Below are 15,177 nucleotides of genomic sequence, written 5' to 3' on the forward strand. Positions count from 1 at the left end.
GGGAGCCGGAAAGTTCTCCCCACGCTCCGAGGAAAGGGCCCTGGGCCTTTTTTTTTTTTTTTTCGAAGCTCCCATAGATAGTTTGGAAAACTACAGGAAGTAAGAGACATCACGGGGAAAGCTCAGAGAAATCGTTAGAAATGTCAGAAAACATCTGAAGGGGGTTGTAAAGGTAGTAAAAGGTCTAGAGCGGCTGCCACAGGAAGAACAGCTGAGGTCACTTGGCTTGGCCTGGGGGAGACCTCGCAGCAGTCGGCAGCTTCCATGGGAAGCGAAGGTGGGACACTTGATTTCTTTCTGGTGACCAGTGAAGGGCCTGCGGGAACACTATGAAGACGTTGTGGAGGTTTTGGTTGGGTGTTAGGAAAGGGTTTTCACCCTGAGGGTTGTTGAGAACTGCCACGGGCTCCCCAGTTAAGTGGTTAGGGCACTAAGTCTGACATTAAGTGTTTGGACAACACTCTCAAGCCCATGGTGTGATTCTTGGTGTGGTCCTTTGCAGGGCCAGGAGTTTGACTTTGGTAATCCTTGTGTAACTCTTCCATATTCTGTATGATTTTATGAATTTGGGAAAGGAAGAAGCACTGTGGGAAGGAAATAGACATAAATAAGTGGAAAGTCAGGAAAGCCCGGGGCCTCAGTGCAGACTTGAAGTCCAAGGTGATGAAGAGTGTTGGGTCATTCTGAGCCCTGGTCTTAGGTGATGTTTCTTAGGCATTGTCTCATGTTTGATTTGGTAAGGAGGAATATTATGAGATTTGGAGACTCAATGGAGAAATTAGCCTTGGCTGGTGTTTGGGAGAATTAAGAGTTACACAGATGTCAGGGCATGTAGCAACTTGGCTAATCTGTTTTTCTTGCAGAAAGGAATGAGAAACGCCTGAGGTCAGTATCAGAAAAGAGGTGATATTCACACTTCAGGAACAGTAAGCTGATATTCACCAAACAATCAAGCAAAAGGTGTAGTATTTAAGGTTTGGATATGAAAACCTGCAGATGTAGAGTGGATGTTATAATAAAACTAATTTAGATGACTTGTAGACTTTTATGATGATAATTTAATCTGCAGTATTGTAAGCGCTGAGTGTTTTGTGAAATGCAGCTGAGAGGCATAAAGTTTTGAGCTTTAGCCAAAGTTTGAGTAGTGGTGGAACAGGATTTCTAACTAAAAATCCTGAGAATTGAAGGACATAAAAAGCTTAGCTGGTAGGAGGCCAGGAGTGAGTATAACTGTTGGGGGGCAGGATTAGTTAATCTTGCAGCATACAATGGTTGTAGATAGCAATAACTGAGGTGAAGATTATTTGCAGTATGAGGGGCAGAGTTTCTGTTTGGCTGGGACTCAGAGGTAAGTCTCCTGTCAGTTGGACTGAGTGATTCAAATAGTGCTGCAAACTGCCGCCCTATTAGTGATGTAACTGATGGCTCCTTGAGTGAGAGAAATAGAAGAGAGAATAAACACATAAATTCAGTTTTTACATTGAAATATGCCTTGCATCAGTAAACTAATATTTTTTGCTGGCTTTGGCTGTTGTAAGTTTATTTCTATTAGGAATTTTTAGTTAGATGTAATAAGTGCCTGCCTATTGTATGTGTGAGGGTTTCCTGGTTTTGATTCCTTCTCTTTCTGTCACATCCTAGATATTCTTGTGCCTGAGCAGCAGGTAGTCATTACCTGTCAGACAGGGTGCACTTAATCAGTATTCAGTCAGGGCAGAAGTTATGGCCATGTTTTGCTCATTCAGTTTTAAGAGAATTATTCAGATAGCTTTTTTTCTTCTGTAAATTACCAAGTTTGAACGGATACTATTTTTTCCCTTTGCAGTGAACATGGATGTACAATTAGGAAGGCCATTCTGCCATATTCTTTAAGAGCTGAAAAGAAGCTTCAGCATTCAGGTCTAGCAGAAAATTCTACTCAATGCGTAGTTCTCCAAATCTATTATAACTCCTGTCCATCCATTGTCAAAAAAATAAGTAAGGTGTGTATTTTCTGATGCAGTATGTAACTTCTGCATCTTGCAAGATACTTATTGTCACATTATTTTGAATTTGAGATGTGCATCATTTGGGCAGCCTTTGTTTTCATTTGAATGTAAGTTAATAGTCTCAAAAAAGCTAAAGTGTTATACTGTTACTTATGTTCATATACATTGTCTCAACTATGCTAAATTCCCTTTAACTCTTAAATCCCTATTTCAACTGGCCCATCAAAGCTCTGTATAAGCTTGCTGAGTTTAAAACCTACATTTCCTGCTTCTTAACTGAATGAAATTGAAATAATGAAACCCAGTGCTTAACTGAAGCACAGTGGGCATCCTTTCACCTTCATAAAACAATGGGCTAGACTAAAGTTCCATCCAGACTTCATTATTCTGTGCAAGGTATGGATCTGCAGATTTAAGCATAGTTTACTTTTTCAGTATTTTGTCCTGCTGCTGTGTTATTTTTTTCATGATCAGGCAGATGAAGTCTGAACTATGTGGAAGACTCCAGTGAATTTTCATTCTGTGCTTCTGGAGATGGTTATAATATTCAGGTATCTAGTAGATTAAGTACTCAGGAACTGCCATTTTTTAGATAAGTTTGAAATTCGCTACCGGGGGTCATTAAGGTTAAGTATTTAGACTTAACTATTACTATAATGAACAGAAAATTGGATATACACAGCAGTTTTTAAAGAAAGCTGTTTCAAATAAAAATCATGCCATAAATACTGAGTAGGCATATTATTAGGCATATTTCTTTTTGATGTAGAAAAAAGTTGTCCTTGAGACATATTTGCCTTCCTAACAATAGCTTAAAAGTAGAGTGGTGCAAATTACATTCCTTGAATACAATCATTTGGCATAAAGCTAACAAGTAATGCATAATTTGCAGTGCTTATATATTTTGCATATCTCTAATTAATGAAAACCATTTATCCATCATTACATTTGAGGTACTTTGATTTGAATCAATTTCAACTCTAAGTTCTGTTGTTGAATAAGCATTAAAATATTTCAAATGCTACAGAAAACATACAAAACAAGTATTAAATTATTTTTCAGTAACATTCAGTTTTAGATATATATGCCATTTTCTTAATGTAATAAATCTTAAATTTGTAAAATTTTTGGTGGAACTTAAGCTGATATTTTTTAAAATATCTTATGTTCTGCAATGCAATCTAATTCTACTAGTGTTGTGACAGTATAATGTTTTGTAGGATTTCTTAAGGTTGGGATTATTCCTATCAAGGAAAGTACTTCTTTATTTTGTTTTTTAGCTCTGGAAAGTCAGTGCAAGGATATGGATATTAGAGACTTACACTTTAGCTCTATGTGTAATTAGTTATTTTACACTGTAGTGCAAAAATTGTATGTTGGCACAGCTTTTTAGAAAATAATCATAACTCACTGTCATTTTGAATTAACTGTTTTGTGATTCTGTAGTTTTTTCTCATTCATTTTGCATGTAACTATTTTTTTCTCTAATTTCCGCAGTCTTAATAAATTTCCTTTTCCCAGACAAATTTCATTCTGTACTTCTGTTTCATCTTCAGTTATCAAGCATTTTAAAATTATAGTTGATTTCCTATATTTGTTTTATATACTCTCTCATATTGATAATTTTGTGACACTTACCTTTCACCCACTGATCTCTTTCTTTGTCTTTTTAGTTTTTCTTTTGATTGTCTTCTTTATTTTCCATTATTTTTAGTAGATTTTCTTTCCTGACAGACTTTGACCGGTTGGTTTTACAGGTGCAGAACTTCAAAGATGTGCTACAAAAGTAGCGGTTCCAGTTTTCAGACCTTGTCCTCTGCTCTCAGATTGGATATGTCCTCTGCTCTCTTCTGGCAATTGGATACAGTGAGCACATACTTTACCTTGTGTCACACATTTCATTGGGGTAGCTTGTTTCAGGAAGAGGGCCTGAAATGGAGGAGTGATGCAGTGGCTTCCCCTGTCTTGCAGCCTTGGTCTTCCTGCGTTACTGTATTATCTCAAAGAGTACAAGTACTGTGTTTTTCAAAGCAACACAAGTAATACAAGGGAAAAAATAATGAAATAACTTCTGGAAAGCAGTTTAATTTGTCCTGAATTTTTGGCCTACCTTTCATATTTTTTAAATGTTCTATTTTTGCATTCTTTGCTCATAGATATTGGAATGTACCTTCTGCAGTTCTCATCTGTATCCCAGCTGCCATCATGCCATTTCCAAAGATTTGGTAAGTAATGTTCAGGTTCCCAGGAACAGAACTGAATCATCCCTCAGAGGGTGCCGAGCCCAAGCCGGGTCCCTTCAGGCTGCATGTGCAGGATGAACACACCCATAGCTAAGCTGTAATGGACTGGTCAGAGTGCAACCTGCAGTCCCCGTGAGTGGCCAGACACAAACCTGGCAAACCATCATCCATAGGCTGTTGATGTGGGCCTCTGGAGCCAGCAGCTGCACTTCTTTGAGGTGTGGCCTGGCTCTGAAAGCAGTTTAGTCACATTTGTACAGTGTTGCTTTGACAGATGAGACTGGAAAGATTTCACCTGTAAAACTGGTAAGATCTACATACACAGTGTATAGAGTCTCTGCATCTTTGACCTTGTTAATCTGCAGTGTGGATAAACAAACCCAGCATTACTGTCTTAGATAAAAGTGGTTGTATGCTAATTAGGCTTTGGATCTGAACATTTCCCAAAGTTGCAGAGCTAGGTGATTGAAGAGAATGCCTTTAAAAGGAGTAAATCAACCTTTATTACAGGCCTTGTCTATGTGCCAGATTCCTTCATTGAGTGTTCCTACTGGTCTTTTAAGACTTGCCACTTTTTCTTTGAGATCTGCACATCCTTTCTCCTCTCTAGCCTCCTTCAGAGAGGCAGTTTGTTACTGTAACTTGCTAAGGCATGTTGAGTTTTTAGGGATAGAGATTTTCACTGGTGTAAATTTTTGAAATGTACTTTTTGCAAGTATGATTTGCATTAAGCAATTGAACAATTTTTTTTTTAATGCTGTGCATCACAATCATACTTCTTTGAATCACAGCAAATAAAATGCACTGGAGTTTGAGTTACATGTATTTATTTGGGATGCCTATGATCTTATCTGTGCATCCCACCTCTCACACCCCATCCAAGTGGCCACAATTTTTATCAACTTTGGTTAAAGAATTGTGATACAATGGTAGCAAAAATATCTTCTGTTGATGCTCTGAGTCAGCAGGAATAGCAGTGATACTCTTCAAAAGTGATATGCCTGCATACAACTGGTTAGGAGAGTGCATAAGGCTTTTTTCCCTTGCCATTAAATCTTCTGCTAGGGTGGTATTAGCACTCTCAGCCCCTCTGCAGCAGTTTTTGGGAGAGCTTCTGCTTCTCTCATGCAGTAGGCAAAGCATGGCATGGAGCTAGAAGTATCTTAGTTGTCAGACTATAAGCTGAGCTCGGTTTAAATTTTAAGACATTGAAAGCACATACTGAAAAGAAAAATACCAAGACAATGAAACCAGCATTTTAACTTAAAGATGCAAATGAGTGAATGAAATTAAGAAAGAAATTAAATGGAGTCTGTGGCCACAGACACTGGTCTTAAGGATATATCTCTGATATTCAACTGTTTGGCCACCTTCAGATTACACTTCCAATTTCTTGTGTGTGCCTTCCTGGTTTTTTTTCCTCTGTTACAACAAGGCTGAGGTTGTAGCAGCAGAAGGGTTCCATTGGCCTGTAGTTACTGCCAAGTGTTTAACCAAATGTTGCTCATAAATACAACAAACTGAGCATGCCTACATAATGATAGACATATTACAAAATCTAGTCACACAATCAAATATTAAAAACATCTTTTAGAATTTGGTACTAAGGCAAGTGTCAGTTATTTAGAGCTCATGTATATTACTTTTTATTTTTCCCATGACTCGTGATGGAAAAAGAAATGTCTTCCCTCAGTATTTCTGCTTTAAACCATTTGTAACTTGTCTCAGAGGTATATTAGGATACAAAATGAATATGTAAGCAGAAAGTGTCATATATTATCACTTCTGTCCTCCTTATTGATTGTAAACTGCAAGCACAAGACATTCTCCATGGAAATATGTTGATTTGTCTCTAGATGTAGCTAACAGTGAGTCAACAACATACTCTTTATGTCATCCTTTTCTTAAATCAATATGGTGTTTTTCTAAATTTATAGTGTTCTTTTTTTAGAAGGAACACAGTCCTTCAAACCAAGAAAAATTATATGCCACCATGGTTAATACTTTAAAGACAGTCTGAGCTTTCCTTGAATGAGTCATATTTAAAGGAAGTTGCTGTACTTATAGCAAATAAACAGCAGAAATATTATTGAGAAAATAATAAATGTTTTAACTTTATTTTTGCCTGATTTTGTTAATCAAATATGGAACAATATGTAATGTAATTTATATGAAATACAATTTAACTTGTGGAGGCTCTCTTCTGTGTTTGGGCTGATAATAGCCTGTAGTGTATTACTGTATACAGTGTACACTAGTCCTGTTACTGACTGGCCTATGTTCCATAATTTCAGAAGCTTTTAAGATCAACTGATTACCAGATACCTGATAGTCTCTAAGTACTCGGTTTCTTACATGCAACTTTTATCTTTAAGTAGGAAGGATGATGAAAGCTATCTGCATGTTGTAAATGTGTCAAAAAATTCTTCTAGTTCCATTTCTAACACATTTAATATTTTTAGCAAAGTGAGAAGGTTATGTTTATGTATTTTTTTTTCCCTTAGAGAATTTAAATTTTCTAATCAGTAGGGTTGAGTTGTTAGAGACATAAACTTAGTCTTCTGTTTATTGTATTAAAGCATCATGTAGTCTGTATCAGCAGACTACCAAAATACTAGGAAAATAATTTATTTTATAGATACTAAAAATATATTAATATTATTTAAGTTTCTATTATATAAAATCCTCCAGTTAAATAACTTGTGACACATGGACAAATATTACATTATTTCCATCAGGCTTACCGAAAGATTTGGGCTTAAGATGCAGCACGCAGGTTGCACTTGAAAAGTGTTCTAACAGAACCTAATCTTTTCTTTTAGCCTCCTCCAAACTCCTTATGCTTTAAAATATATATATATTTCTCCAGATTTGGCAGAGGTTTAGCACCGTTGTTTTTTATTTTTTTCTTTTTTTTTTTGCATTTTTGGATGATGCAGTTTGCTATTGTTAAGTCTTTGATATATATGCAGATAACAAGGGCACTGAAAGTGAAACTTCATAACGGTGTCTGAAAAGCACATTATTTAGTTAGCTGCAACTTCATTGTTAGGAGAGCTGCAAAGTATCTCTAGAGGAGATCTGTTCTCAGCCAGTTAATCAGAGTGTTTTCTTAGAGTCCCTCATCTGCAGTTGTACACCACAGGCTTAGGTATACAGTGAAAGGAATTAAATGGCCTGAATATTCTCCCATTTTATCCCCTGGCTCTTGGAGCAATTGTGAGAAAGGTAAAAATTGTGTGATGTTAGCTAGATAAGATATGATCACTGAAATCAATTGATTGCCTATGGCTATAGGGAACAATACGTTTCTCTTTTTTGGCTACATGAGTCTCTCTGGTCTTTTCTCCAGCTGTTTCCCCTAGCACTAATGGCAAGATCTTTTCTGCCTTCAGCTGTTCTCATACAAAGCCATATAGATTGAAGCTTTGTTGTGGGCAGTGGGAGCTTCATATAAAATTTATTAAAGAAGCCCTCCTGTTGAGTCACAGGTTGCAGAAAGGACCCCTTTGCGCTCTGAACTCCTTCTTAGAGAGAAGCCTGGGTGTGGCTGGATCCAAGCTTAGTCCCAGATTTGTCAACAGTTTATGTCCAAAGGATTATATATGTGTGATTGAACTTGGTCCTGCAAGATTAAGGGTGGCAAACCATATATATTTATATAAATATATATGATTTATTATGATAATGATTAGACAAAAAGATCTTAATCAGAATTATTTACTAGACAGTGTAGGAGCTATAGTAACTTTTATGATATAGTGCATTATAAAACAATGTACAAGTAATTACATTAAAGCACTTGTATTAAAGCTAGCAAAAACAATTACTAAGTAGAGATTGATGTTACTCACCCACACCTATTGCTGTGGGCAAATCTCTTTTGCTCAGCCTGGAGAAGTAACCTGGAGGGACATCTCCACTCAGGGGAGGAACATCCACACATACAATCTAAGAAGGAATGTGTTGGAAGACTCTGCCACTAAAATTCGGGATTGGGCTTTTATAGTACAGTGACTGACTGTCAGTCATATGCCTCCAGGCCAGCTGTGTCAGTTCAGCAGCTTTAGATAAGTTGTTGGTAATACCACTTCTTTATTCCTGTCTCTGGGTACTTTACAGTCTGTAGGCGAATTTGCGGACAGCTGGCACAAGGAATTCTGCCAACCTGTATATTCTAGAACATGTGGTTTTATTGCAAGGGTCGTGGGTAAAAGGGCCTTGCCTTCAGCCACCAGCCTTGGCTGAAGGGAAGTCCTAAAGAGAGAGGGAGAAAGAACAGGAGGGTGAGAGCTGAGAGAAGGGAGCGAGAGAGCAAAGTGGCAGGGGGAAGACAGCAGGAGAGAGCAAGAGTAGGGGGAAGAGGAAGGGTAAGAGTTAAGAGGAGAGGTAAGGGTAAGAGCTAAGAGAGCTAAGAGTAGCGGGAAGGAGAGGGGGAAGAGGTAAGAGAGCGAGGTCTTTGTTACGATACATTATATCTTCTTTTGTGATGAATATTCTAATTTACAGTGACCAACCCATACAAGACACAAAATCCTATAGAATCTACATACAGCCTATAAGAAGTACTATGTTACTATACTGTGTTATATTTTAAACTCTGAAAACTACTCTTTAGACTTCTGTTTTGCTACATTGACCTTTGGATCCCTTAGCCAGCAGAAAGGTATTGTTCAATCAAAAGAGATTCTCCTTCAGCTAGCTAGACCATTGTTTTCAGGTTCTATAGTAACTAAGACTCAGTATCCTACAACTCACAGTAAGCTTTCTTTTCTATTTCGATTATAGGTTTCATATTTTCAGAATCTTTTGCTAAGCAATCATATTTATAAGGTTTCCCTGATTCATCTTCCTCAACAACAGTCCTACTATGTCTTCATCTCATTATCAGAACACTTAGTTTTGGGATTGATGGTTTCAGCTTTATTCAACACCAAAAGCAGTATGATGCCCCTTTCTTCATTTACCACTGGTAGATTTGCAAACCGGGCATTGTTCAAGTTGCTTTAGCCCATTCCAGGCAGAGCATCCTGCAAGTGCATGTGGATGTTGGAGGAAGAGTTATTAGTGCATTTTGGAAAAGAATGGCTAAAGTGGGACAAGAATACAAGATACTGAAGGCAAATCTTGTAACGGAGTATGCTCATAGTGAGTGGTGGGTTTGAGTTGCTCCATGCACAGCTGTTTGCACGATATGCTGAATATTTTCAGGGGCCTCACTTCTAAGAGGGATTCATTTTGGCAGGAATAGTGGCCACCGAGTACCAGCAGCAGGAGAAGGACTCCAAAGCTAAAGGGGAACAAAGAGCTGAGAGCTGCCACAGCAGAGGATGAGCAGTGCTCTCATTGCCAGGGCACAGTCTGATCACACCTGAGCTGGATGAGCAAAGCAGAGTGGTGTAGCAGCAATGATGTTTATAGTAGAGCAAAAGCAAGGCAACAAGCCAGAACACTGATGTGGAGATGGGAGGTAACACCTACAGGATAGAGCAACCTGAGGCTAACAGTCTTCTCAGGCCACAGGCAGGGCTTGTGCGTGGACTCCCACAAGGACCATTACACCCTCTTGGTGGGCGGGACCATGGCATTGAGCTTTTTAACTGGTCAAGCCCAAATGGAGCTCTTAAATTACGTAGCTTGGCAGGCCAAACTTTGCAATGAATACCTAATTACAGGGTGTAATAACCAAATTAAGATTGTATTGATTTGTCATGTTTAAGGTATGCCAAGTTAAAAAAGTTCTGATAGTTTCAGCAGCCTTAAGTAAGCACTTGGTCTCTTGTAAAAATTATGCCTTACTGTTGTCATAAGAAATAGTCTCATGATCTCTCTCTTTTTTTTTAATTTGGCCTAATGCATCTATCTTCATGTGCATGACAAGGATGAGTAAGCTTGTGTTAAGCCTTGAGCAAATGCTGAAGGCCAATATTTTCACCTTAGTGGATACTAGTAGTATTGGAAAGTCTTGTTAAAGCCAGCTCGTTCCTGCATGCAACAACAGGACTGAACATTCTGTTCTCCAAAAGATCTGCATGAGTGCCTAAATCTCCACCCTTTAAATCATGTGAAAGATTGTATCAGGGTGAGACAGTGGAAGAAGTTGCCCAGAGAAGCTGCAGATGCCCTGAACAGTTCAGAGCCACAATAGATGGGGCTCTGAGTAACCTGGTTTTAGTGGGAACTGTGCTTGTCCATGATAGGGAAGTTGGACTAAGTAATCTCTTAAGTTCCCTTCATTATATGGTTCTGTGTTTGTTTCATCATGCTTCTTGGCAATTCTCAATTTTCTACTAACCTAAAGAAATAAAAAAACCTATCTAATCAACTATTTTTCAATGAAAAATTATAAATCTTTATCAGCCTTTAACTGTATTACCCAATCTCTAATTTTTCATACAATTACGCTAAAAGAAAAAGAAAAAAGCCTTGAAAAAACACAGGCATGAGAGTGTGAAAAAGTCTGTGACTTCTCAAGTAAAATGACAGCCTGAAATTAAAGGGGCAACACACAAGTGGGAGGGTATACCTTACAGAACCTTTCTTCTTGAGTGCAGGTTGAGACTTTCATTGGCAAAAAAGGGTTCAGGGAACTCTAAGTGAGAAAAGTATAGAAGTTTTCTGCTAACAGTATGCTATATATATATAATAATGGCAGAATCTGGTCCTAGAATGATTTAAAAAGTCTCAGTATAAGAAAAGGAACACAATTCATTGTTTTACATGCTAAGTTTGCCTCTGTATTACTTGATAGCTGCTACTGAAGGAGGTAGAAAGACCGTGGTAATACAAAGCTCATTTTGCTCCCCCAAGGTATAAACTGTATTTAACTGATGTGCTTTTTTGCATTTTCTAGCATATAATTAATTTGAATTTGCACTCATGAAAATGTCGTACAGTGTATAGATAGCAATGTGTTATTGCTAGAGAATGCTCACTAATTATCTCTATTTAAAAACCCGCTGTTTTTAAAGTCTGTATCTAGGTCATTTTTGGGTGCGTCAATGCTTCACATAACCATTTCCTACTGAAAAAGTAGAACTCAAAGCACAGTCTAGATCACAGGTAAATCTAGCAGTGGCAGGTAAACATGCATATTTAAATTGTGCCAGCATCAGCTCTGGTCAATGAACGTTTACACTTATGTCTCACTTTGGCTTCTAAGTAGTTGTAATTGCAGAACTCTGCTGATTTGATACTTCTTTTCTCTGAAAAGACGTTTGATACTGTAGAATAGAAAATTAAGTTCAAAACTGTCTTTTCTGTGAAAAAGTATAGAAAGGAACAGGCTGTCTGAAGAGGTGGTGGAGTCTCCTCTGGACATATTCAAAAGCTGTCTGGACACAGCATACTCTAACTAGATGACCTCCAGTGGTCCATTCCAACCTTACCTGTTTGGTGAAAATAAGTGGTGCTTTTTCTTGTTGTGTTTTGTTTTAGCTGAATAAAGCTACTTGTATTTTTTGGCATATAATAGAGCACTGAACCCATAATGTACACAAAATTAGTAATTAGGACCTATGAATAGAACTATATCCAAATGATTTAAGGCTCTAGAACAATAGAAGTCTTTAGGCACTACCCGGCCTGTAAGGAACCACATAGGTCAAACTTGTATGACAAATGAAATTACATGGTATTCAACTGGGTTTATGGGGATTCTTCAAATACATCTGTATTAAGGGTGAAATTCCATAGTTATATTTAAAAAATAGGTGTATGATACATACAATGGCAAGACAAAAACACCTCACAGAACTCAGATTATTTGATCTTGCTCTGTTTTGTTCATACACATCTTTTAACATTAAAAAATTAGATGAAGGCTACTGCATAGCTCTTCATATCTTTTATGATAGTGTTCTCCCTTTCAAAAGTTGCCAGAAGCATTAGAGGAAGTTTCAGAATATAAAAGAAAAAGAAATGACAATAGTTTCCTGAACCTCAGCTGTGAAGAGGAAGGAGTAGAAGCATCTTATTTTCTGGAATAATTCACAAGAAACAGATTTTAGAAAGCCACAATGGAAAATGCATCCTAGATACCTAAGAGTTGTTCTGAATAATTTTACAAATGTCACACTTCCTTGGATTCTAGTTTAGGATTTTTTCTTCTCTGTTATGCCACAGAAGCAGCTTTTGACTGTTTAATCCTACTTTATTCCAGATACTTAAAAATTTCTTTGAAATTTTCTGCTTGGAACTTTTGGGTGCGTTAGACCTTGACTGTCAGAGTAGCTTCAGTTTCTCGTGTACTGTGGGTATGCTTCTCTTAAAAGTTCATTTAGCCAAATGACGCTAAGGCTTTTTTCCTTGCCTTTCCTTTGGTACTATCTGCACTATCACTGACATTATTAAAGTCAGTGTACTACCTTTCTTTATTCTGACTTTTCATCTAAAGCCAAGAAGGGTCATTTGAGACAGTAACAGTAACTTGTACTTATTTTGGTGTTCAATGTAAGAGATGTCTCAGAGACCCCTCATTTAATTCATTCACTGACCTCCTTCAAACATAAGCATTTGTTTTGTCATGTGTTAATTTAGTTTTCCACAACAAAGGCAAACTAAATATATGGTTGTAGCATTTGGGTGGCTATTTAAAACTAATTTAGCTGTTGCAGAAGAGTGACACCATTCACTGCAATCAGAAGTGGGGAATCAAAACACAATTGTATACTGTGAATGCAGACTGTAATAAATACTTGTTTTGTGACTCAGAGCTGCAGGTGACTGTAATGTCTGAAGACTCTTATAAGATGAAATAGTTCTTTATTTCATAGGAAAAAAAAAAGGCATGGAAACACATAAAGGTAAAGACCCAGCATTTGAGTAATGTTGCCTTATTAATAAGTCATAATGTAAACCTTTCAACATGCTAAGATGTGACCTACTATAACCAGTTTCAAAAATTTCAAATCAACTTACTCAACACCTACATTTTATCCAAAACCAGAAAAAAAAAATAAAATCACTCCTGATAAATTTCTTTTGTGATGGTTACTATTTAAACAACTATAAATATTCTTAGGGTTATTGTAGCACACTTTTTTATCCCCACAATAGTCAGAGGGGTCAGTAACACCCAAAGATGGTGCAAAGTACAGTAATACGCAAAATATCTTTGCAATTTCCTCTGCCTAAAAAAGCATGTAAATTCTTTGGGAAGCAGGAATGTCTTTACATGAGTTTATTACTGCCTCTCACCTATATTGCTCAACTATCAGAATGTTCCCTTTTAATAGATCATTTAGCTTCTGTTGTCACTGTCATAGTCTCCTTTCTGCTGACAATATTTCTGATTTTGCAAGAGATGTTTCCAAAAGGCCAGTCATTGATTAGTGTAAAGGAAGGAGGAAGTTATGTGGCACTAATAATTGTTACTAATGTTCAGTGAGCCCTTAGATCTGATTTCTGTTTGACAGGAAATTCTCTGAAATATCTTATTTAAGTCAGCATAGTATTGAGGAAATTTTATTAAAATTCTAGAGAGATTTGTGTTTAGTCAGCTTCCTACTTTTGTTCTCTTCCTATCTGGGATATTAACACCAAAGAGCTTGAGTTCTTTAGATAATTTTTAGATATTTTTTTTCTTTGCAGTGTAATTACTAGAGCAGCACTGTAATGTTCACAGAACCCAAAAGCTCCCAGACCTGAAACACTGCAAAATTACTGTGAAGAACCTAAACTAAACTAGTGATATGAGTTTGATGTCCTTTAGACAAAAGATAGGCTCTGTTTCCTCTACAAAGACTTGGCTTTACCAATCAATTCGTGTCAATACTTTTACCTGTAGAGAAAATAAAGGACAATGTTATTCATTACTTCTACTCTCTTTTGTTATATTAAATACAGAAGACTTTAATAGAAGTTGAAGGATAATTTTAATGCAATTAAATAACAGTGAAATAATGATACTTTTCATTCCCATAGCTTTGAAATGCAAAGATAATTATTTTCCCAGTTCTCTGTAGAATAGGCATGTATCATTAGCCTTCGAGTACAGTGAAGTACAGCAAGGTTAAACAAAATTTTCAGAACTAGAAAAAAGTAAGGAGAACCAAGAATAGCACTCTAATTTCTTGTCATCTTGTTCTGTTCTGTTTTCACAAGATCAGCCTTTATTAAGTTGTCATCTGAAGCACCTTTAACAGGTTATACCCATGAAAAATTTAAATTAGAGGCTTCAGAAGTTTATTTAGGAAATTAACTACCAAGACAGGAGATATAAAAAGCATTGCGCTGATTACGAGTTTTGTCAGGTATACACAATTTAAAGTCCCTGTCATGCTGCTTGCTTGGATGCAAATTTCTTGTGGGTTTTCTTTTCATGGCTGGAGTGTTTACCAAAACAAAATCCAAAATGTCATTACATAGGAGAAACACCTAGCTTGTGGTATTTCTGGGTTTCCTTAAGCAGAACAAGTTTCCTGCTGTTGTAGGGAACCCAAAATATTGGTAATGTCATCTGGTAGCTTTTGCACTACAAGCCTTACATTTTTCTCAAGGCGAGGGAGAGTGATCTCTGATTTATGGCGTGCAGGAACAGAGCTCTTGGCTTTTCTTTGGGCCTGCTTTTACTTGCTTGTGTCTGATGATGGGGAGTGGGGCAAAACAGGGATACTCAGCATTTATGGTTTTCTTTTCGATAGATTTTATCAGATTTTGTAGACTTCAAGGTAAAATTGCTAGAAGCAAAACAATCTCCTGGCAAATTTGTATGATAGATACCTAGTCTAGGCAGCTTTACAAGAAAAATAAGTCTTACAGTGTTTTGTTTGTTTGTTTCTCTATGGGGAAAAATGCAACCAAACACAAAGCAGCTTAATATTAAAGCTGTATAGCCAGTATACCAAATAGGGTTCCTGAAGTGAGTTAAAAACTACAATCTTGACATTTCTATTTAGATTTTTCTTTAGGGAGATCACATTTGGATGAGTTCAAAAGCTGTTTTC

At 37.1% G+C, this 15,177-nt stretch overlaps 1 long non-coding RNA gene across 1 annotated transcript; it reads left to right on the top strand.

Annotated features, from left to right (window-relative positions):
• Nucleotides 1-240: 240 nt before the first annotated feature.
• Nucleotides 241-3,848, top strand: LOC136369883 (uncharacterized). Its single transcript, XR_010745089.1, has 4 exons — nucleotides 241-926; nucleotides 1,826-1,982; nucleotides 2,467-2,539; nucleotides 3,746-3,848. It is a non-coding gene; the product is annotated as an uncharacterized lncRNA (long non-coding RNA).
• Nucleotides 3,849-15,177: the final 11,329 nt, after the last annotated feature.

This window comes from Sylvia atricapilla, chromosome 1, assembly GCF_009819655.1.
Source record: "Sylvia atricapilla isolate bSylAtr1 chromosome 1, bSylAtr1.pri, whole genome shotgun sequence".
Classification (NCBI taxonomy): domain Eukaryota; kingdom Metazoa; phylum Chordata; class Aves; order Passeriformes; family Sylviidae; genus Sylvia; species Sylvia atricapilla.